The sequence below is a fragment of the Phyllobates terribilis genome, unplaced genomic scaffold, assembly GCF_046119375.1.
Source record: "Phyllobates terribilis strain yellow unplaced genomic scaffold, ASM4611937v1 Scaffold_358__1_contigs__length_1942743, whole genome shotgun sequence".
Lineage (NCBI taxonomy): Eukaryota > Metazoa > Chordata > Amphibia > Anura > Dendrobatidae > Phyllobates > Phyllobates terribilis.
Genome location: NW_027363118.1, coordinates 1,835,525 through 1,858,935, shown reverse-complemented (window position 1 = coordinate 1,858,935; position 23,411 = coordinate 1,835,525).

The window sequence follows — 23,411 nt, the reverse complement described above, 5'->3', positions numbered from 1 at the left end:
GAGCAGGTCCAATCAATCTCAATCAGCTGCACAGGGCCCGGTATATAGAGCAGGTCCAATCAATCTCAATCAGCTGCACAGGGCCCGGTGTATAGAGCAGGTCCAATCAATCGAAATCAGCTGCACAGGGCCCGGTATATAGAGCCGGTCCAATCAATCTCAGTCAGCTGCACAGGGCCAGGTATATAGAGCCGGTCCAATCAATCTCAATCAGCTGCACAGGGCCAGGTATATAGAGCAGGTCCAATCAATCTCAATCAGCTGCACAGGGCCAGGTATATAGAGCAGGTCCAATCAATCTCAATCAGCTGCACAGGGCCAGGTATATAGAGCAGGTCCAATCAATCTCAATCAGCTGCACAGGGCCAGGTATATAGAGCCGGTCCAATCAATCTCAATCAGCTGCACAGGGCCAGGTATATAGAGCAGGTCCAATCAATCTCAATCAGCTGCACAGTGCCAGGTGTATAGAGCAGGTCCAATCAATCTCAATCAGCTGCACAGGGCCAGGTATATAGAGCAGGTCCAATCAATCTCAATCAGCTGCACAGGGCCAGGTATATAGAGCAGGTCCAATCAATCTCAATCAGCTGCACAGTGCCAGGTGTATAGAGCAGGTCCAATCAATCTCAATCAGCTGCACAGGGCCAGGTATATAGAGCAGGTCCAATCAATCTCAATCAGCTGCACAGGGCCAGGTATATAGAGCAGGTCCAATCAATCTCAATCAGCTGCACAGGGCCAGGTATATAGAGCAGGTCCAATCAATCTCAATCAGCTGCACAGGGCCAGGTGTATAGAGCAGGTCCAATCAATCTCAATCAGCTGCACAGGGCCCGGTATATAGAGCCGGTCCAATCAATCTCAATCAGCTGCACAGGGCCAGGTATATAGAGCAGGTCCAATCAATCTCAATCAGCTGCACAGGGCCAGGTGTATAGAGCAGGTCCAATCAATCTCAATCAGCTGCACAGGGCCCGGTATATAGAGCAGGTCCAATCAATCTCAATCAGCTGCACAGGGCCAGGTATATAGAGCAGGTCCAATCAATATCAATCAGCTGCACAGGGCCAGGTGTATAGAGCAGGTCCAATCAATCTCAATCAGTTGCACAGGGCCCGGTATATAGAGCAGGTCCAATCAATCTCAATCAGCTGCACAGGGCCCGGTATATAGAGCAGGTCCAATCAATCTCAATCAGCTGCACAGGGCCAGGTATATAGAGCCGATCCAATCAATCTCAATCAGCTGCACAGGGCCCGGTATATAGAGCAGGTCCAATCAATCTCAATCAGCTGCACAGGGCCCGGTATATAGAGCAGGTCCAATCAATCTCAATCAGCTGCACAGGGCCAGGTGTATAGAGCAGGTCCAATCAATATCAATCTGCTGCACAGGGCCCGGTATATATAGAGCAGGTCCAATCAATCTCAATCAGCTGCACAGGGCCCGGTATATAGAGCAGGTCCAATCAATCTCAATCAGCTGCACAGGGCCAGGTATATAGAGCAGGTCCAATCAATCTCAATTAGCTGCACAGGGCCAGGTATATAGAGCCGGTCCAATCAATCTCAATCAGCTGCACAGGGCCAGGTATATAGAGCAGGTCCAATCAATCTCAATTAGCTGCACAGGGCCAGGTATATAGAGCCGGTCCAATCAATCTCAATCAGCTGCACAGGGCCAGGTATATAGAGCAGGTCCAATCAATCTCAATTAGCTGCACAGGGCCAGGTATATAGAGCCGGTCCAATCAATCTCAATCAGCTGCACAGGGCCAGGTATATAGAGCCGGTCCAATCAATCTCAATCAGCTGCACAGGGCCAGGTATATAGAGCAGGTCCAATCAATCTCAATTAGCTGCACAGGGCCAGGTATATAGAGCCGGTCCAATCAATCTCAATCAGCTGCACAGGGCCAGGTATATAGATCCGGTCCAATCAATCTCAATCAGCTGCACAGGGCCCGGTATATAGAGCAGGTCCAATCAATCTCAATCAGCTGCACAGGGCCCGGTATATAGAGTCGGTCCAATCAATCTCAATCAGCTGCACAGGGCCAGGTATATAGAGTCGGTCCAATCAATCTCAATCAGCTGCACAGGGCCAGGTATATAGAGCCGGTCCAATCAATCTCAATCAGCTGCACAGGGCCAGGTATATAGAGCCGGTCCAATCAATCTCAATCAGCTGCACAGGGCCAGGTGTATAGAGCAGGTCCAATCAATCTCAATCAACTGCACAGGGCCCGGTATATAGAGCCGGTCCAATCAATCTCAATCAGCTGCACAGGGCCAGGTATATAGAGCAGGTCCAATCAATATCAATCAGCTGCACAGGGCCCGGTATATAGAGCCGGTCCAATCAATCTCAATCAGCTGCACAGGGCCAGGTATATAGAGCAGGTCCAATCAATCTCAATCAGCTGCACAGGGCCCGGTATATAGAGCCGGTCCAATCAATCTCAATCAGCTGCACAGGGCTAGGTGTATAGAGCAGGTCCAATCAATCTCAATCAGCTGCACAGGGCCAGGTGTATAGAGCAGGTCCAATCAATCTCAATCAGCTGCACAGGGCCAGGTATATAGAGCCGGTCCAATCAATCTCAATCAGCTGCACAGGGCCCGGTATATAGAGCCCGTCCAATCAATCTCAATCAGCTGCACAGGGCCAGGTATATAGAGCAGGTCCAATCAATCTCAATCAGCTGCACAGGGCCCGGTATATAGAGCAGGTCCAATCAATCTCAATCAGCTGCACAGGGCCCGGTATATAGAGCAGGTCCAATCAATCTCAATCAGCTGCACAGGGCCAGGTATATAGAGCAGGTCCAATCAATCTCAGTCAGCTGCACAGGGCCAGGTATATAGAGCAGGTCCAATCAATCTCAATCAGCTGCACAGGGCCCGGTATATAGAGCAGGTCCAATCAATCTCAATCAGCTGCACAGGGCCAGGTATATACAGCAGGTCCAATCAATCTCAATCAGCTGCACAGGGCCCGGTATATAGAGCAGGTCCAATCAATCTCAATCAGCTGCACAGGGTTAGGTATATAGAGCAGGTCCAATCAATCTCAATCAGCTGCACAGGGCCAGGTATATAGAGCAGGTCCAATCAATCTCAATCAGCTGCACAGGGTTAGGTATATAGAGCAGGTCCAATCAATCTCAATCAGCTGCACAGGGCCCGGTATATAGAGCCGGTCAAATCAATCTCAATCAGCTGCACAGGGCCCGGTATATAGAGCCGGTCCAATCAATCTCAATCAGCTGCACAGTGCCAGGTGTATAGAGCAGGTCCAATCAATCTCAATCAGCTGCACAGGGCCAGGTATATAGAGCAGGTCCAATCAATCTCAATCAGCTGCACAGGGCCAGGTATATAGAGCAGGTCCAATCAATCTCAATCAGCTGCACAGTGCCAGGTGTATAGAGCAGGTCCAATCAATCTCAATCAGCTGCACAGGGCCAGGTATATAGAGCAGGTCCAATCAATCTCAATCAGCTGCACAGGGCCAGGTATATAGAGCAGGTCCAATCAATCTCAATCAGCTGCACAGGGCCAGGTATATAGAGCAGGTCCAATCAATCTCAATCAGCTGCACAGGGCCAGGTATATAGAGCAGGTCCAATCAATCTCAATCAGCTGCACAGGGCCAGGTGTATAGAGCAGGTCCAATCAATCTCAATCAGCTGCACAGGGCCCGGTATATAGAGCAGGTCCAATCAATCTCAATCAGCTGCACAGGGCCAGGTATATAGAGCAGGTCCAATCAATATCAATCAGCTGCACAGGGCCAGGTGTATAGAGCAGGTCCAATCAATCTCAATCAGTTGCACAGGGCCCGGTATATAGAGCAGGTCCAATCAATCTCAATCAGCTGCACAGGGCCCGGTATATAGAGCAGGTCCAATCAATCTCAATCAGCTGCACAGGGCCAGGTATATAGAGCCGATCCAATCAATCTCAATCAGCTGCACAGGGCCCGGTATATAGAGCAGGTCCAATCAATCTCAATCAGCTGCACAGGGCCCGGTATATAGAGCAGGTCCAATCAATCTCAATCAGCTGCACAGGGCCCGGTATATAGAGCAGGTCCAATCAATCTCAATCAGCTGCACAGGGCCAGGTATATAGAGCAGGTCCAATCAATCTCAATCAGCTGCACAGGGCCAGGTATATAGAGCAGGTCCAATCAATCTCAATCAGCTGCACAGGGCCCGGTATATAGAGCAGGTCCAATCAATCTCAATCAGCTGCACAGGGCCAGGTATATAGAGCAGGTCCAATCAATCTCAATCAGCTGCACAGGGCCCGGTATATAGAGCAGGTCCAATCAATCTCAATCAGCTGCACAGGGCCCGGTGTATAGAGCAGGTCCAATCAATCGAAATCAGCTGCACAGGGCCCGGTATATAGAGCCGGTCCAATCAATCTCAGTCAGCTGCACAGGGCCAGGTATATAGAGCCGGTCCAATCAAACTCAATCAGCTGCACAGGGCCAGGTATATAGAGCAGGTCCAATCAATCTCAATCAGCTGCACAGGGCCAGGTATATAGAGCAGGTCCAATCAATCTCAATCAGCTGCACAGGGCCAGGTATATAGAGCAGGTCCAATCAATCTCAATCAGCTGCACAGGGCCAGGTATATAGAGCCGGTCCAATCAATCTCAATCAGCTGCACAGGGCCAGGTATATAGAGCAGGTCCAATCAATCTCAATCAGCTGCACAGTGCCAGGTGTATAGAGCAGGTCCAATCAATCTCAATCAGCTGCACAGGGCCAGGTATATAGAGCAGGTCCAATCAATCTCAATCAGCTGCACAGGGCCCGGTATATAGAGCCGGTCCAATCAATCTCAATCAGCTGCACAGGGCCAGGTATATAGAGCAGGTCCAATCAATCTCAATCAGCTGCACAGGGCCAGGTATATAGAGCAGGTCCAATCAATCTCAATCAGCTGCACAGGGCCAGGTGTATAGAGCAGGTCCAATCAATCTCAATCAGCTGCACAGGGCCCGGTATATAGAGCCGGTCCAATCAATCTCAATCAGCTGCACAGGGTCAGGTATATAGAGCAGGTCCAATCAATCTCAATCAGCTGCACAGGGCCCGGTATATAGAGCCGGTCCAATCAATCTCAATCAGCTGCACAGGGCCAGGTATATAGAGCAGGTCCAATCAATATCAATCAGCTGCACAGGGCCCGGTATATAGAGCCGGTCCAATCAATCTCAATCAGCTGCACAGGGCCCGGTATATAGAGCAGGTCCAATCAATCTCAATCAGCTGCACAGGGCCAGGTATATAGAGCAGGTCCAATCAATATCAATCAGCTGCACAGGGCCAGGTGTATAGAGCAGGTCCAATCAATCTCAATCAGTTGCACAGGGCCCGGTATATAGAGCAGGTCCAATCAATCTCAATCAGCTGCACAGGGCCCGGTATATAGAGCAGGTCCAATCAATCTCAATCAGCTGCACAGGGCCAGGTATATAGAGCCGATCCAATCAATCTCAATCAGCTGCACAGGGCCCGGTATATAGAGCAGGTCCAATCAATCTCAATCAGCTGCACAGGGCCCGGTATATAGAGCAGGTCCAATCAATCTCAATCAGCTGCACAGGGCCAGGTGTATAGAGCAGGTCCAATCAATATCAATCTGCTGCACAGGGCCCGGTATATATAGAGCAGGTCCAATCAATCTCAATCAGCTGCACAGGGCCCGGTATATAGAGCAGGTCCAATCAATCTCAATCAGCTGCACAGGGCCAGGTATATAGAGCAGGTCCAATCAATCTCAATTAGCTGCACAGGGCCAGGTATATAGAGCCGGTCCAATCAATCTCAATCAGCTGCACAGGGCCAGGTATATAGAGCAGGTCCAATCAATCTCAATTAGCTGCACAGGGCCAGGTATATAGAGCCGGTCCAATCAATCTCAATCAGCTGCACAGGGCCAGGTATATAGAGCAGGTCCAATCAATCTCAATTAGCTGCACAGGGCCAGGTATATAGAGCCGGTCCAATCAATCTCAATCAGCTGCACAGGGCCAGGTATATAGAGCCGGTCCAATCAATCTCAATCAGCTGCACAGGGCCAGGTATATAGAGCAGGTCCAATCAATCTCAATTAGCTGCACAGGGCCAGGTATATAGAGCCGGTCCAATCAATCTCAATCAGCTGCACAGGGCCAGGTATATAGATCCGGTCCAATCAATCTCAATCAGCTGCACAGGGCCCGGTATATAGAGCAGGTCCAATCAATCTCAATCAGCTGCACAGGGCCCGGTATATAGAGTCGGTCCAATCAATCTCAATCAGCTGCACAGGGCCAGGTATATAGAGTCGGTCCAATCAATCTCAATCAGCTGCACAGGGCCAGGTATATAGAGCCGGTCCAATCAATCTCAATCAGCTGCACAGGGCCAGGTATATAGAGCCGGTCCAATCAATCTCAATCAGCTGCACAGGGCCAGGTGTATAGAGCAGGTCCAATCAATCTCAATCAACTGCACAGGGCCCGGTATATAGAGCCGGTCCAATCAATCTCAATCAGCTGCACAGGGCCAGGTATATAGAGCAGGTCCAATCAATATCAATCAGCTGCACAGGGCCCGGTATATAGAGCCGGTCCAATCAATCTCAATCAGCTGCACAGGGCCAGGTATATAGAGCAGGTCCAATCAATCTCAATCAGCTGCACAGGGCCCGGTATATAGAGCCGGTCCAATCAATCTCAATCAGCTGCACAGGGCTAGGTGTATAGAGCAGGTCCAATCAATCTCAATCAGCTGCACAGGGCCAGGTGTATAGAGCAGGTCCAATCAATCTCAATCAGCTGCACAGGGCCAGGTATATAGAGCCGGTCCAATCAATCTCAATCAGCTGCACAGGGCCCGGTATATAGAGCCCGTCCAATCAATCTCAATCAGCTGCACAGGGCCAGGTATATAGAGCAGGTCCAATCAATCTCAATCAGCTGCACAGGGCCCGGTATATAGAGCAGGTCCAATCAATCTCAATCAGCTGCACAGGGCCCGGTATATAGAGCAGGTCCAATCAATCTCAATCAGCTGCACAGGGCCAGGTATATAGAGCAGGTCCAATCAATCTCAATCAGCTGCACAGGGCCAGGTATATAGAGCAGGTCCAATCAATCTCAATCAGCTGCACAGGGCCCGGTATATAGAGCAGGTCCAATCAATCTCAATCAGCTGCACAGGGCCAGGTATATACAGCAGGTCCAATCAATCTCAATCAGCTGCACAGGGCCCGGTATATAGAGCAGGTCCAATCAATCTCAATCAGCTGCACAGGGTTAGGTATATAGAGCAGGTCCAATCAATCTCAATCAGCTGCACAGGGCCAGGTATATAGAGCAGGTCCAATCAATCTCAATCAGCTGCACAGGGTTAGGTATATAGAGCAGGTCCAATCAATCTCAATCAGCTGCACAGGGCCCGGTATATAGAGCCGGTCAAATCAATCTCAATCAGCTGCACAGGGCCCGGTATATAGAGCCGGTCCAATCAATCTCAATCAGCTGCACAGGGCCAGGTATATAGAGCAGGTCCAATCAATCTCAATCAGCTGCACAGGGCCAGGTATATAGAGCCGGTCCAATCAATCTCAATCAGCTGCACAGGGCCAGGTATATAGAGCAGGTCCAATCAATCTCAATCAGCTGCACAGGGCCAGGTATATAGAGCAGGTCCAATCAATCTCAATCAGCTGCACAGGGCCAGGTATATAGAGCAGGTCCAATCAATCTCAATCAGCTGCACAGGGCCCGGTATATAGAGCAGGTCCAATCAATCTCAATCAGCTGCACAGGGCCAGGTATATAGAGCCGGTCCAATCAATATCAATCAGCTGCACAGGGCCAGGTATATAGAGCAGGTTCAATCAATCTCAATCAGCTGCACAGGGCCCGGTATATAGAGCAGGTCCAATCAATCTCAATCAGGTGCACAGGGCCAGGTATATAGAGCCGGTCCAATCAATCTCAATCAGCTGCACAGGGCCCGGTATATAGAGCCGGTCCAATCAATCTCAATCAGCTGCACAGGGCCAGGTATATAGAGCCGGTCCAATCAATCTCAATCAGCTGCACAGGGCCAGGTATATAGAGCAGGTCCAATCAATCTCAATCAGCTGCACAGGGCCAGGTATATAGAGCAGGTCCAATCAATCTCAATCAGTTGCACAGGGCCAGGTATATAGAGCAGGTCCAATCAATCTCAATCAGCTGCACAGAGCCAGGTATATAGAGCAGGTCCAATCAATCTCAATCAGCTGCACAGGGCCAGGTATATAGAGCAGGTCCAATCAATCTCAATCAGCTGCACAGGGCCAGGTATATAGAGCAGGTCCAATCAATCTCAATCAGCTGCACAGGGCCAGGTATATAGAGCCGGTACAATCAATCTCAATAAGCTGCACAGGGCCCGGTATATAGAGCCGGTCCTATCAATCTCAATCAGCTGCACAGGGCCAGGTATATAGAGCAGGTCCAATCAATCTCAATCAGCTGCACAGGGCCAGGTATATAGAGCCGGTCCAATCAATCTCAATCAGCTGCACAGGGCCCGGTATATAGAGCCGGTCCAATCAATCTCAATCAGCTGCACAGGGCCAGGTATATAGAGCCGGTCCAATCAATCTCAATCAGCTGCACAGGGCCAGGTATATAGAGCCGGTCCAATCAATCTCAATCAGCTGCACAGGGCCAGGTATATAGAGCAGGTCCAATCAATCTCAATCAGCTGCACAGGGCCAGGTATATAGAGCCGGTCCAATCAATCTCAATCAGCTGCACAGGGCCAGGTATATAGAGCCGGTCCAATCAATCTCAATCAGCTGCACAGGGCCAGGTATATAGAGCCGGTCCAATCAATCTCAATCAGCTGCACAGGGCCAGGTATATAGAGCAGGTCCAATCAATCTCAATCAGCTGCACAGGGCCAGGTATATAGAGCAGGTCCAATCAATCTCAATCAGCTGCACAGGGCCAGGTATATAGAGCAGGTCCAATCAATCTCAATCAGCTGCACAGGGCCAGGTATATAGAGCAGGTCCAATCAATCTCAATCAGCTGCACAGGGCCCGGTATATAGAGCCGGTCCAATCAATCTCAATCAGCTGCACAGGGCCAGGTATATAGAGCAGGTCCAATCAATCTCAATCAGCTGCACAGGGCCCGGTATATAGAGCAGGTCCAATCAATCTCAATCAGCTGCACAGGGCCAGGTATATAGAGCAGGTCCAATCAATCTCAATCAGCTGCACAGGGCCCGGTATATAGAGCAGGTCCAATCAATCTCAATCAGCTGCACAGGGCCAGGTATATAGAGCCGGTCCAATCAATCTCAATCAGCTGCACAGGGCCCGGTATATAGAGCAGGTCCAATCAATCTCAATCAGCTGCACAGGGCCAGGTATATAGAGCAGGTCCAATCAATCTCAATCAGCTGCACAGGGCCAGGTATATAGAGCCGGTCCAATCAATATCATTCAGCTGCACAGGGCCAGGTATATAGAGCAGGTCCAATCAATCTGAATCAGCTGCACAGGGCCCAGTATATAGAGCCGGTCCAATCAATCTCAATCAGCTGCACAGGGCCAGGTATATACAGCAGGTCCAATCAATCGAAATCAGCTGCACAGGGCCAGGTGTATAGAGCAGGTCCAATCAATCGAAATCAGCTGCACAGGGCCCGGTATATAGAGCAGGTCCAATCAATCTCAATCAGCTGCACAGGGCCAGGTATATAGAGCAGGTCCAATCAATCGAAATCAGCTGCACAGGGCCAGGTGTATAGAGCAGGTCCAATCAATCGAAATCAGCTGCACAGGGCCAGGTATATAGAGCAGGTCCAATCAATCTCAATCAGCTGCACAGGGCCAGGTATATAGAGCAGGTCCAATCAATCTCAATCAGCTGCACAGGGCCAGGTATATAGAGCAGGTCCAATCAATCTCAATCAGCTGCACAGGGCCCGGTATATAGAGCCGGTCCAATCAATCTCAATCAGCTGCACAGGGCCAGGTATATAGAGCAGGTCCAATCAATCTCAATCAGCTGCACAGGGCCCGGTATATAGAGTCGGTCCAATCAATCTCAATCAGCTGCACAGGGCCCGGTATATAGAGCAGGTCCAATCAATCTCAATCAGCTGCACAGGGCCAGGTGTATAGAGCAGGTCCAATCAATCTCAATCAGCTGCACAGGGCCAGGTATATAGAGCAGGTCCAATCAATCTCAATCAGCTGCACAGGGCCAGGTATATAGAGCAGGTCCAATCAATCTCAATCAGCTGCACAGGGCCCGGTATATAGAGCAGGTCCAATCAATCTCAATCAGCTGCACAGGGCCAGGTATATAGAGCAGGTCCAATCAATCTCAATCAGCTGCACAGGGCCCGGTATATAGAGCAGGTCCAATCAATCTCAATCAGCTGCACAGGGCCAGGTATATAGAGCAGGTCCAATCAATCTCAATCAGCTGCACAGGGCCCGGTATATAGAGCAGGTCCAATCAATCTCAATCAGCTGCACAGGGCCAGGTATATAGAGCAGGTCCAATCAATCTCAATCAGCTGCACAGGGCCAGGTATATAGAGCAGGTCCAATCAATCTCAATCAGCTGCACAGGGCCAGGTATATAGAGCAGGTCCAATCAATCTCAATCAGCTGCACAGGGCTAGGTATATAGAGCAGGTCCAATCAATCTCAATCAGCTGCACAGGGCCAGGTATATAGAGCCGGTCCAATCAATCTCAATCAGCTGCACAGGGCCAGGTATATAGAGCAGGTCCAATCAATCTCAATCAGCTGCACAGGGCCAGGTATATAGAGCAGGTCCAATCAATCTCAATCAGCTGCACAGGGCCAGGTATATAGAGCAGGTCCAATCAATCTCAATCAGCTGCACAGGGCCAGGTATATAGAGCCGGTCCAATCAATCTCAATCAGCTGCACAGGGCCAGGTATATAGAGCAGGTCCAATCAATCTCAATCAGCTGCACAGGGCCAGGTATATAGAGCAGGTCCAATCAATCTCAATCAGCTGCACAAGGCCAGGTATATAGAGCAGGTCCAATCAATCTCAATCAGCTGCACAGGGCCAGGTATATAGAGCAGGTCCAATCAATCTCAATCAGCTGCACAGGGCCAGGTATATAGAGCAGGTCCAATCAATCTCAATCAGCTGCACAGGGCCAGGTATATAGAGCAGGTCCAATCAATCTCAATCAGCTGCACAGGGCCAGGTATATAGAGCCGGTACAATCAATCTCAATAAGCTGCACAGGGCCCGGTATATAGAGCCGGTCCAATCAATCTCAATCAGCTGCACAGGGCCAGGTATATAGAGCAGGTCCAATCAATCTCAATCAGCTGCACAGGGCCAGGTATATAGAGCCGGTCCAATCAATCTCAATCAGCTGCACAGGGCCCGGTATATAGAGCCGGTCCAATCAATCTCAATCAGCTGCACAGGGCCAGGTATATAGAGCCGGTCCAATCAATCTCAATCAGCTGCACAGGGCCAGGTATATAGAGCCGGTCCAATCAATCTCAATCAGCTGCACAGGGCCAGGTATATAGAGCAGGTCCAATCAATCTCAATCAGCTGCACAGGGCCAGGTATATAGAGCCGGCCCAATCAATCTCAATCAGCTGCACAGGGCCAGGTATATAGAGCCGGTCCAATCAATCTCAATCAGCTGCACAGGGCCAGGTATATAGAGCCGGTCCAATCAATCTCAATCAGCTGCACAGGGCCAGGTATATAGAGCAGGTCCAATCAATTTCAATCAGCTGCACAGGGCCAGGTATATAGAGCAGGTCCAATCAATCTCAATCAGCTGCACAGGGCCAGGTATATAGAGCAGGTCCAATCAATCTCAATCAGCTGCACAGGGCCAGGTATATAGAGCAGGTCCAATCAATCTCAATCAGCTGCACAGGGCCCGGTATATAGAGCCGGTCCAATCAATCTCAATCAGCTGCACAGGGCCAGGTATATAGAGCAGGTCCAATCAATCTCAATCAGCTGCACAGGGCCCGGTATATAGAGCAGGTCCAATCAATCTCAATCAGCTGCACAGGGCCAGGTATATAGAGCAGGTCCAATCAATCTCAATCAGCTGCACAGGGCCCGGTATATAGAGCAGGTCCAATCAATCTCAATCAGCTGCACAGGGCCAGGTATATAGAGCCGGTCCAATCAATCTCAATCAGCTGCACAGGGCCCGGTATATAGAGCAGGTCCAATCAATCTCAATCAGCTGCACAGGGCCAGGTATATAGAGCAGGTCCAATCAATCTCAATCAGCTGCACAGGGCCAGGTATATAGAGCCGGCCCAATCAATATCAATCAGCTGCACAGGGCCAGGTATATAGAGCAGGTCCAATCAATCTCAATCAGCTGCACAGGGCCCATTATATAGAGCCGGTCCAATCAATCTCAATCAGCTGCACAGGGCCAGGTGTATAGAGCAGGTCCAATCAATCGAAATCAGCTGCACAGGGCCAGGTATATAGAGCAGGTCCAATCAATCTCAATCAGCTGCACAGGGCCAGGTATATAGAGCAGGTCCAATCAATCTCAATCAGCTGCACAGGGCCAGGTATATAGAGCAGGTCCAATCAATCTCAATCAGCTGCACAGGTCCCGGTATATAGAGCCGGTCCAATCAATCTCAATCAGCTGCACAGGGCCAGGTATATAGAGCAGGTCCAATCAATCTCAATCAGCTGCACAGGGCCCGGTATATAGAGCCGGTCCAATCAATCTCAATCAGCTGCACAGGGCCAGGTGTATAGAGCAGGTCCAATCAATCTCAATCAGCTGCACAGGGCCAGGTATATAGAGCAGGTCCAATCAATCTCAATCAGCTGCACAGGGCCAGGTATATAGAGCAGGTCCAATCAATCTCAATCAGCTGCACAGGGCCCGGTATATAGAGCAGGTCCAATCAATCTCAATCAGCTGCACAGGGCCAGTTATATAGAGCAGGTCCAATCAATCTCAATCAGCTGCACAGGGCCCGGTATATAGAGCAGGTCCAATCAATCTCAATCAGCTGCACAGGGCCAGGTATATAGAGCAGGTCCAATCAATCTCAATCAGCTGCACAGGGCCCGGTATATAGAGCAGGTCCAATCAATCTCAATCAGCTGCACAGGGCCAGGTATATAGAGCAGGTCCAATCAATCTCAATCAGCTGCACAGGGCCAGGTATATAGAGCAGGTCCAATCAATCTCAATCAGCTGCACAGGGCCAGGTATATAGAGCAGGTCCAATCAATCTCAATCAGCTGCACAGGGCCAGGTATATAGAGCAGGTCCAATCAATCTCAATCAGCTGCACAGGGCCCGGTATATAGAGCAGGTCCAATCAATCTCAATCAGCTGCACAGGGCCCGGTATATAGAGCAGGTCCAATCAATCTCAATCAGCTGCACAGGGCCAGGTATATAGAGCAGGTCCAATCAATCTCAATCAGCTGCACAGGGCCAGGTATATAGAGCAGGTCCAATCAATCTCAATCAGCTGCACAGGGCCCGGTATATAGAGCAGGTCCAATCAATCTCAATCAGCTGCACAGGGCCAGGTATATAGAGCAGGTCCAATCAATCTCAATCAGCTGCACAGGGCCAGGTATATAGAGCAGGTCCAATCAATCTCAATCAGCTGCACAGGGCCAGGTATATAGAGCAGGTCCAATCAATCTCAATCAGCTGCACAGGGCCCATTATATAGAGCCGGTCCAATCAATCTCAATCAGCTGCACAGGGCCAGGTGTATAGAGCAGGTCCAATCAATCGAAATCAGCTGCACAGGGCCAGGTATATAGAGCAGGTCCAATCAATCTCAATCAGCTGCACAGGGCCAGGTATATAGAGCAGGTCCAATCAATCTCAATCAGCTGCACAGGGCCAGGTATATAGAGCAGGTCCAATCAATCTCAATCAGCTGCACAGGTCCCGGTATATAGAGCCGGTCCAATCAATCTCAATCAGCTGCACAGGGCCAGGTATATAGAGCAGGTCCAATCAATCTCAATCAGCTGCACAGGGCCCGGTATATAGAGCCGGTCCAATCAATCTCAATCAGCTGCACAGGGCCAGGTGTATAGAGCAGGTCCAATCAATCTCAATCAGCTGCACAGGGCCAGGTATATAGAGCAGGTCCAATCAATCTCAATCAGCTGCACAGGGCCAGGTATATAGAGCAGGTCCAATCAATCTCAATCAGCTGCACAGGGCCCGGTATATAGAGCAGGTCCAATCAATCTCAATCAGCTGCACAGGGCCAGTTATATAGAGCAGGTCCAATCAATCTCAATCAGCTGCACAGGGCCCGGTATATAGAGCAGGTCCAATCAATCTCAATCAGCTGCACAGGGCCAGGTATATAGAGCAGGTCCAATCAATCTCAATCAGCTGCACAGGGCCCGGTATATAGAGCCGGTCCAATCAATCTCAATCAGCTGCACAGGGCCAGGTATATAGAGCAGGTCCAATCAATCTCAATCAGCTGCACAGGGCCAGGTATATAGAGCAGGTCCAATCAATCTCAATCAGCTGCACAGGGCCAGGTATATAGAGCAGGTCCAATCAATCTCAATCAGCTGCACAGGGCCAGGTATATAGAGCAGGTCCAATCAATCTCAATCAGCTGCACAGGGCCCGGTATATAGAGCAGGTCCAATCAATCTCAATCAGCTGCACAGGGCCCGGTATATAGAGCAGGTCCAATCAATCTCAATCAGCTGCACAGGGCCAGGTATATAGAGCAGGTCCAATCAATCTCAATCAGCTGCACAGGGCCAGGTATATAGAGCAGGTCCAATCAATCTCAATCAGCTGCACAGGGCCCGGTATATAGAGCAGGTCCAATCAATCTCAATCAGCTGCACAGGGCCCGGTATATAGAGCAGGTCCAATCAATCTCAATCAGCTGCACAGGGCCAGGTATATAGAGCAGGTCCAATCAATCTCAATCAGCTGCACAGGGCCAGGTATATAGAGCTGGTCCAATCAATCTCAATCAGCTGCACAGGGCCAGGTATATAGAGCAGGTCCAATCAATCTCAATCAGCTGCACAGGGCCAGGTATATAGAGCAGGTCCAATCAATCTCAATCAGCTGCACAGGGCCCGGTATATAGAGCAGGTCCAATCAATCTCAATCAGCTGCACAGGGCCAGGTATATAGAGCAGGTCCAATCAATCTCAATCAGCTGCACAGGGCCAGGTATATAGAGCAGGTCCAATCAATCTCAATCAGCTGCACAGGGCCAGGTATATAGAGCAGGTCCAATCAATCTCAATCAGCTGCACAGGGCCAGGTGTATAGAGCAGGTCCAATCAATCTCAATCAGCTGCACAGGGCCCGGTATATAGAGCAGGTCCAATCAATCTCAATCAGCTGCACAGGGACCGGTATATAGAGCAGGTCCAATCAATCTCAATCAGCTGCACAGGGCCAGGTGTATAGAGCAGGTCCAATCAATCTCAATCAGCTGCACAGGGCCCGGTATATAGAGCAGGTCCAATCAATCTCAATCAGCTGCACAGGGCCAGGTATATAGAGCCGGTCCAATCAATCTCAATCAGCTGCACAGGGCCAGGTATATAGAGCAGGTCCAATCAATCTCAATCAGCTGCACAGGGCCCGGTATATAGAGCAGGTCCAATCAATCTCAATCAGCTGCACAGGGCCAGGTGTATAGAGCCGGTCCAATCAATCTCAATCAGCTGCACAGGGCCCGGTATATAGAGCAGGTCCAATCAATCTCAATCAGCTGCACAGGGCCCGGTATATAGAGCAGGTCCAATCAATCTCAATCAGCTGCACAGGGCCCGGTATATAGAGCAGGTCCAATCAATCTCAATCAGCTGCACAGGGCCAGGTATATAGAGCAGGTCCAATCAATCTCAATCAGCTGCACAGGGCCTGGTATATAGAGCAGGTCCAATCAATCTCAATCAGCTGCACAGGGCCCGGTATATAGAGCAGGTCCAATCAATCTCAATCAGCTGCACAGGGCCAGGTGTATAGAGCAGGTCCAATCAATCTCAATCAGCTGCACAGGGCCCGGTATATAGAGCAGGTCCAATCAATATCAATCAGCTGCACAGGGCCAGGTGTATAGAGCAGGTCCAATCAATCTCAATCAGCTGCACAGGGCCAGGTATATAGAGCAGGTCCAATCAATCTCAATCAGCTGCACAGGGCCAGGTATATAGAGCAGGTCCAATCAATCTCAATCAGCTGCACAGGGCCAGGTATATAGAGCCGGTCCAATCAACCTCAATCAGCTGCACAGGGCCAGGTGTATAGAGCAGGTCCAATCAATCTCAATCAGCTGCACAGGGCCCGGTATATAGAGCAGGTCCAATCAATCTCAATCAGCTGCACAGGGCCAGGTATATAGAGCAGGTCCAATCAATCTCAATCAGCTGCACAGGGCCCGGTATATAGAGCAGGTCCAATCAATCTCAATCAGCTGCACAGGGCCCGGTATATAGAGCAGGTCCAATCAATCTCAATCAGCTGCACAGGGCCAGGTATATAGAGCCGGTCCAATCAATCTCAATCAGCTGCACAGGGCCCGGTATATAGAGCAGGTCCAATCAATCTCAATCAGCTGCACAGGGCCAGGTATATAGAGCAGGTCCAATCAATATCAATCAGCTGCACAGGGCCCGGTATATAGAGCAGGTCCAATCAATCTCAATCAGCTGCACAGGGCCAGGTATATAGAGCCGGTCCAATCAATCTCAATCAGCTGCACAGGGCCAGGTATATAGAGCCGGTCCAATCAATCTCAATCAGCTGCACAGGGCCAGGTATATAGAGCAGGTCCAATCAATATCAATCAGCTGCACAGGGCCAGGTGTATAGAGCAGGTCCAATCAATCTCAATCAGCTGCACAGGGCCCGGTATATAGAGCAGGTCCAATCAAGCTCAATCAGCTGCACAGGGCCAGGTATATAGAGCAGGTCCAATCAATATCAATCAGCTGCACAGGGCCAGGTATATAGAGCAGGTCCAATCAATCTCAATCAGCTGCACAGGGCCAGGTATATAGAGCCGGTCCAATCAATCTCAATCAGCTGCACAGGGCCAGGTATATAGAGCAGGTCCAATCAATATCAATCAGCTGCACAGGGCCAGGTATATAGAGCAGGTCCAATCAATCTCAATCAGCTGCACAGGGCCAGGTATATAGAGCCGGTCCAATCAATCTCAATCAGCTGCACAGGGCCAGGTATATAGAGCAGGTCCAATCAATATCAATCAGCTGCACAGGGCCAGGTATATAGAGCAGGTCCAATCAATCTCAATCAGCTGCACAGGGCCAGGTGTATAGAGCCGGTCCAATCAATCTCAATCAGCTGCACGGGGCCAGGTGTATAGAGCAGGTCCAATCAATCTCAATCAGCTGCACAGGGCCCGGTATATAGAGCAGGTCCAATCAAGCTCAATCAGCTGCACAGGGCCAGGTATATAGAGCAGGTCCAATCAATCTCAATCAGCTGCACAGGGCCAGGTATATAGAGCAGGTCCAATCAATCTCAATCAGCTGCACAGGGCCCGGTATATAGAGCAGGTCCAATCAATCTCAATCAGCTGCACAGGGCCAGGTATATAGAGCCGGTCCAATCAATCTCAATCAGCTGCACAGGGCCAGGTGTATAGAGCAGGTCCAATCAATATCAATCAGCTGCACAGGGCCAGGTGTATAGAGCAGGTCCAATCAATCTCAATCAGCTGCACAGGGCCAGGTGTATAGAGCAGGTCCAATCAATCTCAATCAGCTGCACAGGGCCCGGTATATAGAGCCGGTCCAATCAATCTCAATCAGCTGCACAGGGCCCGGTATATAGAGCAGGTCCAATCAATCTCAATCAGCTGCACAGGGCCAGGTATATAGAGCAGGTCCAATCAATCTCAATCAGCTGCACAGGGCCCGGTATATAGAGCAGGTCCAATCAATCTCAATCAGCTGCACAGGGCCAGGTATATAGAGCAGTTCCAATCAATCTCAATCAGCTGCACAGGGCCAGGTATATAGAGCAGGTCCAATCAATCTCAATCAGCTGCACGGGGCCAGGTGTATAGAGCAGGTCCAATCAATCTCAATCAGCTGCACAGGGCCAGGTATATAGAGCAGGTCCAATCAATCTCAATCAGCTGCACAGGGCCAGGTATATAGAGCAGGTCCAATCAATCTCAATCAGCTGCACAGGGCCAGGTATATAGAGCCGGTCCAATCAATCTCAATCAGCTGCACAGGGCCAGGTGTATAGAGCCGGTCCAATCAATCTCAATCAGCCGGACAGGTATATAGAGCAGGTCCAATCAATCTCAATCAGCCGGGCAGGTGTATAGAGCAGGTCCAATCAATCTCAATCAGCCGGGCAGGTGTATAGAGCAGGTCCAATCAATCTCAATCAGCCGGGCAGGTGTATAGAGCAGGTCCAATCAATCTCAATCAGCTGCACAGGGCCCGGTATATAGAGCAGGTCCAATCAATCTCAATCAGCTGCACAGGGCCCGGTATATAGAGCAGGTCCAATCAATCTCAATCAGCTGCACAGGGCCCGGTATATAGAGCAGGTCCAATCAATCTCAATCAGCTGCACAGGGCCAGGTGTATAGAGCAGGTCCAATCAATCTCAATCAGCTGCACAGGGCCAGGTATATAGAGCAGGTCCAATCAATATCAATCAGCTGCACAGGGCCAGGTGTATAGAGCAGGTCCAATCAATCTCAATCAGCTGCACAGGGCCAGGTATATAGAGCAGGTCCAATCAATCTCAATCAGCTGCACAGGGCCAGGTGTATAGAGCCGGTCCAATCAATCTCAATCAGCTGCACAGGGCCAGGTGTATAGAGCAGGTCCAATCAATCTCAATCAGCTGCACAGGGCCAGGTATATAGATCAGGTCCAATCAATCTCAATCAGCTGCACAGGGCCAGGTGTATAGAGCCGGTCCAATCAATCTCAATCAGCTGCACAGGGCCCGGTATATAGAGCAGGTCCAATCAATCTCAATCAGCTGCACATGGCCAGGTATATAGAGCAGGTCCCATCAATCTCAATCAGCTGCACAGGGCCAGGTATATAGAGCAGGTCCAATCAATCTCAATCAGCTGCACAGGGCCAGGTGTATAGAGCAGGTCCAATCAATCTCAATCAGCTGCACAGGGCCAGGTGTATAGAGCAGGTCCAATCAATATCAATCAGCTGCACAGGGCCCGGTATATAGAGCCGGTCCAATCAATCTCAATCAGCTGCACAGGGCCAGGTATATAGAGCTGGTCCAATCAATCTCAATCAGCTGCACAGGGCCAGGTATATAGAGCAGGTCCAATCAATATCAATCAGCTGCACAGGGCCAGGTGTATAGAGCAGGTCCAATCAATCTCAATCAGCTGCACAGGGCCAGGTATATAGAGCAGGTCCAATCAATCTCAATCAGCTGCACAGGGCCAGGTGTATAGAGCCGGTCCAATCAATCTCAATCAGCTGCACAGGGCCAGGTGTATAGAGCAGGTCCAATCAATCTCAATCAGCTGCACAGGGCCCGGTATATAGAGCAGGTCCAATCAATCTCAATCAGCTGCACAGGGCCAGGTATATAGAGCAGGTCCAATCAATCTCAATCAGCTGCACAGGGCCAGGTATATAGAGCTGGTCCAATCAATCTCAATCAGCTGCACAGGGCCCGGTATATAGAGCCGGTACAATCAATCTCAATCAGCTGCACAGGGCCAGGTATATAGAGCAGGTCCAATCAATCTCAATCAGCTGCACAGGGCCAGGTGTATAGAGCAGGTCCAATCAATCTCAATCAGCTGCACAGGGCCAGGTGTATAGAGCAGGTCCAATCAATCTCAATCAGCTGCACAGGGCCAGGTTTATAGAGCAGGTCCAATCAATCTCAATCAGCTGCACAGGGCCAGGTATATAGAGCAGGTCCAATCAATCTCAATCAGCTGCACAGGGCCAGGTGTATAGAGCCGGTCCAATCAATCTCAATCAGCTGCACAGGGCCAGGTGTATAGAGCCGGTCCAATCAATCTCAATCAGCTGCACAGGGCCAGGTATATAGAGCAGGTCCAATCAATCTCAATCACCTCCACACGGCCCGGTCTATAGAGCCGGTCCAATCAATCTCAATCAGCTGCACAGGGCCAGGTATATAGAGCAGGTCCAATCAATCTCAATCAGCTGCACAGGTCCCGGTATATAGAGCCGGTCCAATCAATCTCAATCAGCTGCACAGGGCCAGGTATATAGAGCAGGTCCAATCAATCTCAATCAGCTGCACAGGGCCCGGTATATAGAGCCGGTCCAATCAATCTCAATCAGCTGCACAGGGCCAGGTGTATAGAGCAGGTCCAATCAATCTCAATCAGCTGCACAGGGCCAGGTATATAGAGCAGGTCCAATCAATCTCAATCAGCTGCACAGGGCCAGGTATATAGAGCAGGTCCAATCAATCTCAATCAGCTGCACAGGGCCCGGTATATAGAGCAGGTCCAATCAATCTCAATCAGCTGCACAGGGCCAGTTATATAGAGCAGGTCCAATCAATCTCAATCAGCTGCACAGGGCCCGGTATATAGAGCAGGTCCAATCAATCTCAATCAGCTGCACAGGGCCAGGTATATAGAGCAGGTCCAATCAATCTCAATCAGCTGCACAGGGCCCGGTATATAGAGCAGGTCCAATCAATCTCAATCAGCTGCACAGGGCCAGGTATATAGAGCAGGTCCAATCAATCTCAATCAGCTGCACAGGGCCAGGTATATAGAGCAGGTCCAATCAATCTCAATCAGCTGCACAGGGCCAGGTATATAGAGCAGGTCCAATCAATCTCAATCAGCTGCACAGGGCCAGGTATATAGAGCAGGTCCAATCAATCTCAATCAGCTGCACAGGGCCCGGTATATAGAGCAGGTCCAATCAATCTCAATCAGCTGCACAGGGCCCGGTATATAGAGCAGGTCCAATCAATCTCAATCAGCTGCACAGGGCCAGGTATATAGAGCAGGTCCAATCAATCTCAATCAGCTGCACAGGGCCAGGTATATAGAGCAGGTCCAATCAATCTCAATCAGCTGCACAGGGCCCGGTATATAGAGCAGGTCCAATCAATCTCAATCAGCTGCACAGGGCCAGGTATATAGAGCAGGTCCAATCAATCTCAATCAGCTGCACAGGGCCAGGTATATAGAGCAGGTCCAATCAATCTCAATCAGCTGCACAGGGCCAGGTATATAGAGCCGGTCCAATCAATCTCAATCAGCTGCACAGGGCCAGGTATATAGAGCAGGTCCAATCAATCTCAATCAGCTGCACAGGGCCAGGTATATAGAGCAGGTCCAATCAATCTCAATCAGCTGCACAGGGCCCGGTATATAGAGCAGGTCCAATCAATCTCAATCAGCTGCACAGGGCAAGGTATATAGAGCAGGTCCAATCAATCTCAATCAGCTGCACAGGGCCAGGTATATAGAGCAGGTCCAATCAATCTCAATCAGCTGCACAGGGCCAGGTATATAGAGCAGGTCCAATCAATCTCAATCAGCTGCACAGGGCCAGGTGTATAGAGCAGGTCCAATCAATCTCAATCAGCTGCACAGGGCCCGGTATATAGAGCAGGTCCAATCAATCTCAATCAGCTGCACAGGGACCGGTATATAGAGCAGGTCCAATCAATCTCAATCAGCTGCACAGGGCCAGGTGTATAGAGCAGGTCCAATCAATCTCAATCAGCTGCACAGGGCCCGGTATATAGAGCAGGTCCAATCAATCTCAATCAGCTGCACAGGGCCAGGTATATAGAGCCGGTCCAATCAATCTCAATCAGCTGCACAGGGCCAGGTATATAGAGCAGGTCCAATCAATCTCAATCAGCTGCACAGGGCCCGGTATATAGAGCAGGTCCAATCAATCTCAATCAGCTGCACAGGGCCAGGTGTATAGAGCCGGTCCAATCAATCTCAATCAGCTGCACAGGGCCCGGTATATAGAGCAGGTCCAATCAATCTCAATCAGCTGCACAGGGCCCGGTATATAGAGCAGGTCCAATCAATCTCAATCAGCTGCACAGGGCCCGGTATATAGAGCAGGTCCAATCAATCTCAATCAGCTGCACAGGGCCAGGTATATAGAGCAGGTCCAATCAATCTCAATCAGCTGCACAGGGCCTGGTATATAGAGCAGGTCCAATCAATCTCAATCAGCTGCACAGGGCCCGGTATATAGAGCAGGTCCAATCAATCTCAATCAGCTGCACAGGGCCAGGTGTATAGAGCAGGTCCAATCAATCTCAATCAGCTGCACAGGGCCCGGTATATAGAGCAGGTCCAATCAATATCAATCAGCTGCACAGGGCCAGGTGTATAGAGCAGGTCCAATCAATCTCAATCAGCTGCACAGGGCCAGGTATATAGAGCAGGTCCAATCAATCTCAATCAGCTGCACAGGGCCAGGTATATAGAGCAGGTCCAATCAATCTCAATCAGCTGCACAGGGCCAGGTATATAGAGCCGGTCCAATCAATCTCAATCAGCTGCACAGGGCCAGGTGTATAGAGCAGGTCCAATCAATCTCAATCAGCTGCACAGGGCCCGGTATATAGAGCAGGTCCAATCAATCTCAATCAGCTGCACAGGGCCAGGTATATAGAGCAGGTCCAATCAATCTCAATCAGCTGCACAGGGCCCGGTATATAGAGCAGGTCCAATCAATCTCAATCAGCTGCACAGGGCCCGGTATATAGAGCAGGTCCAATCAATCTCAATCAGCTGCACAGGGCCAGGTATATAGAGCCGGTCCAATCAATCTCAATCAGCTGCACAGGGCCCGGTATATAGAGCAGGTCCAATCAATCTCAATCAGCTGCACAGGGCCAGGTATATAGAGCAGGTCCAATCAATATCAATCAGCTGCACAGGGCCCGGTATATAGAGCAGGTCCAATCAATCTCAATCAGCTGCACAGGGCCAGGTATATAGAGCCGGTCCAATCAATCTCAATCAGCTGCACAGGGCCAGGTATATAGAGCCGGTCCAATCAATCTCAATCAGCTGCACAGGGCCAGGTATATAGAGCAGGTCCAATCAATATCAATCAGCTGCACAGGGCCAGGTGTATAGAGCAGGTCCAATCAATCTCAATCAGCTGCACAGGGCCCGGTATATAGAGCAGGTCCAATCAAGCTCAATCAGCTGCACAGGGCCAGGTATATAGAGCAGGTCCAATCAATATCAATCAGCTGCACAGGGCCAGGTATATAGAGCAGGTCCAATCAATCTCAATCAGCTGCACAGGGCCAGGTATATAGAGCCGGTCCAATCAATCTCAATCA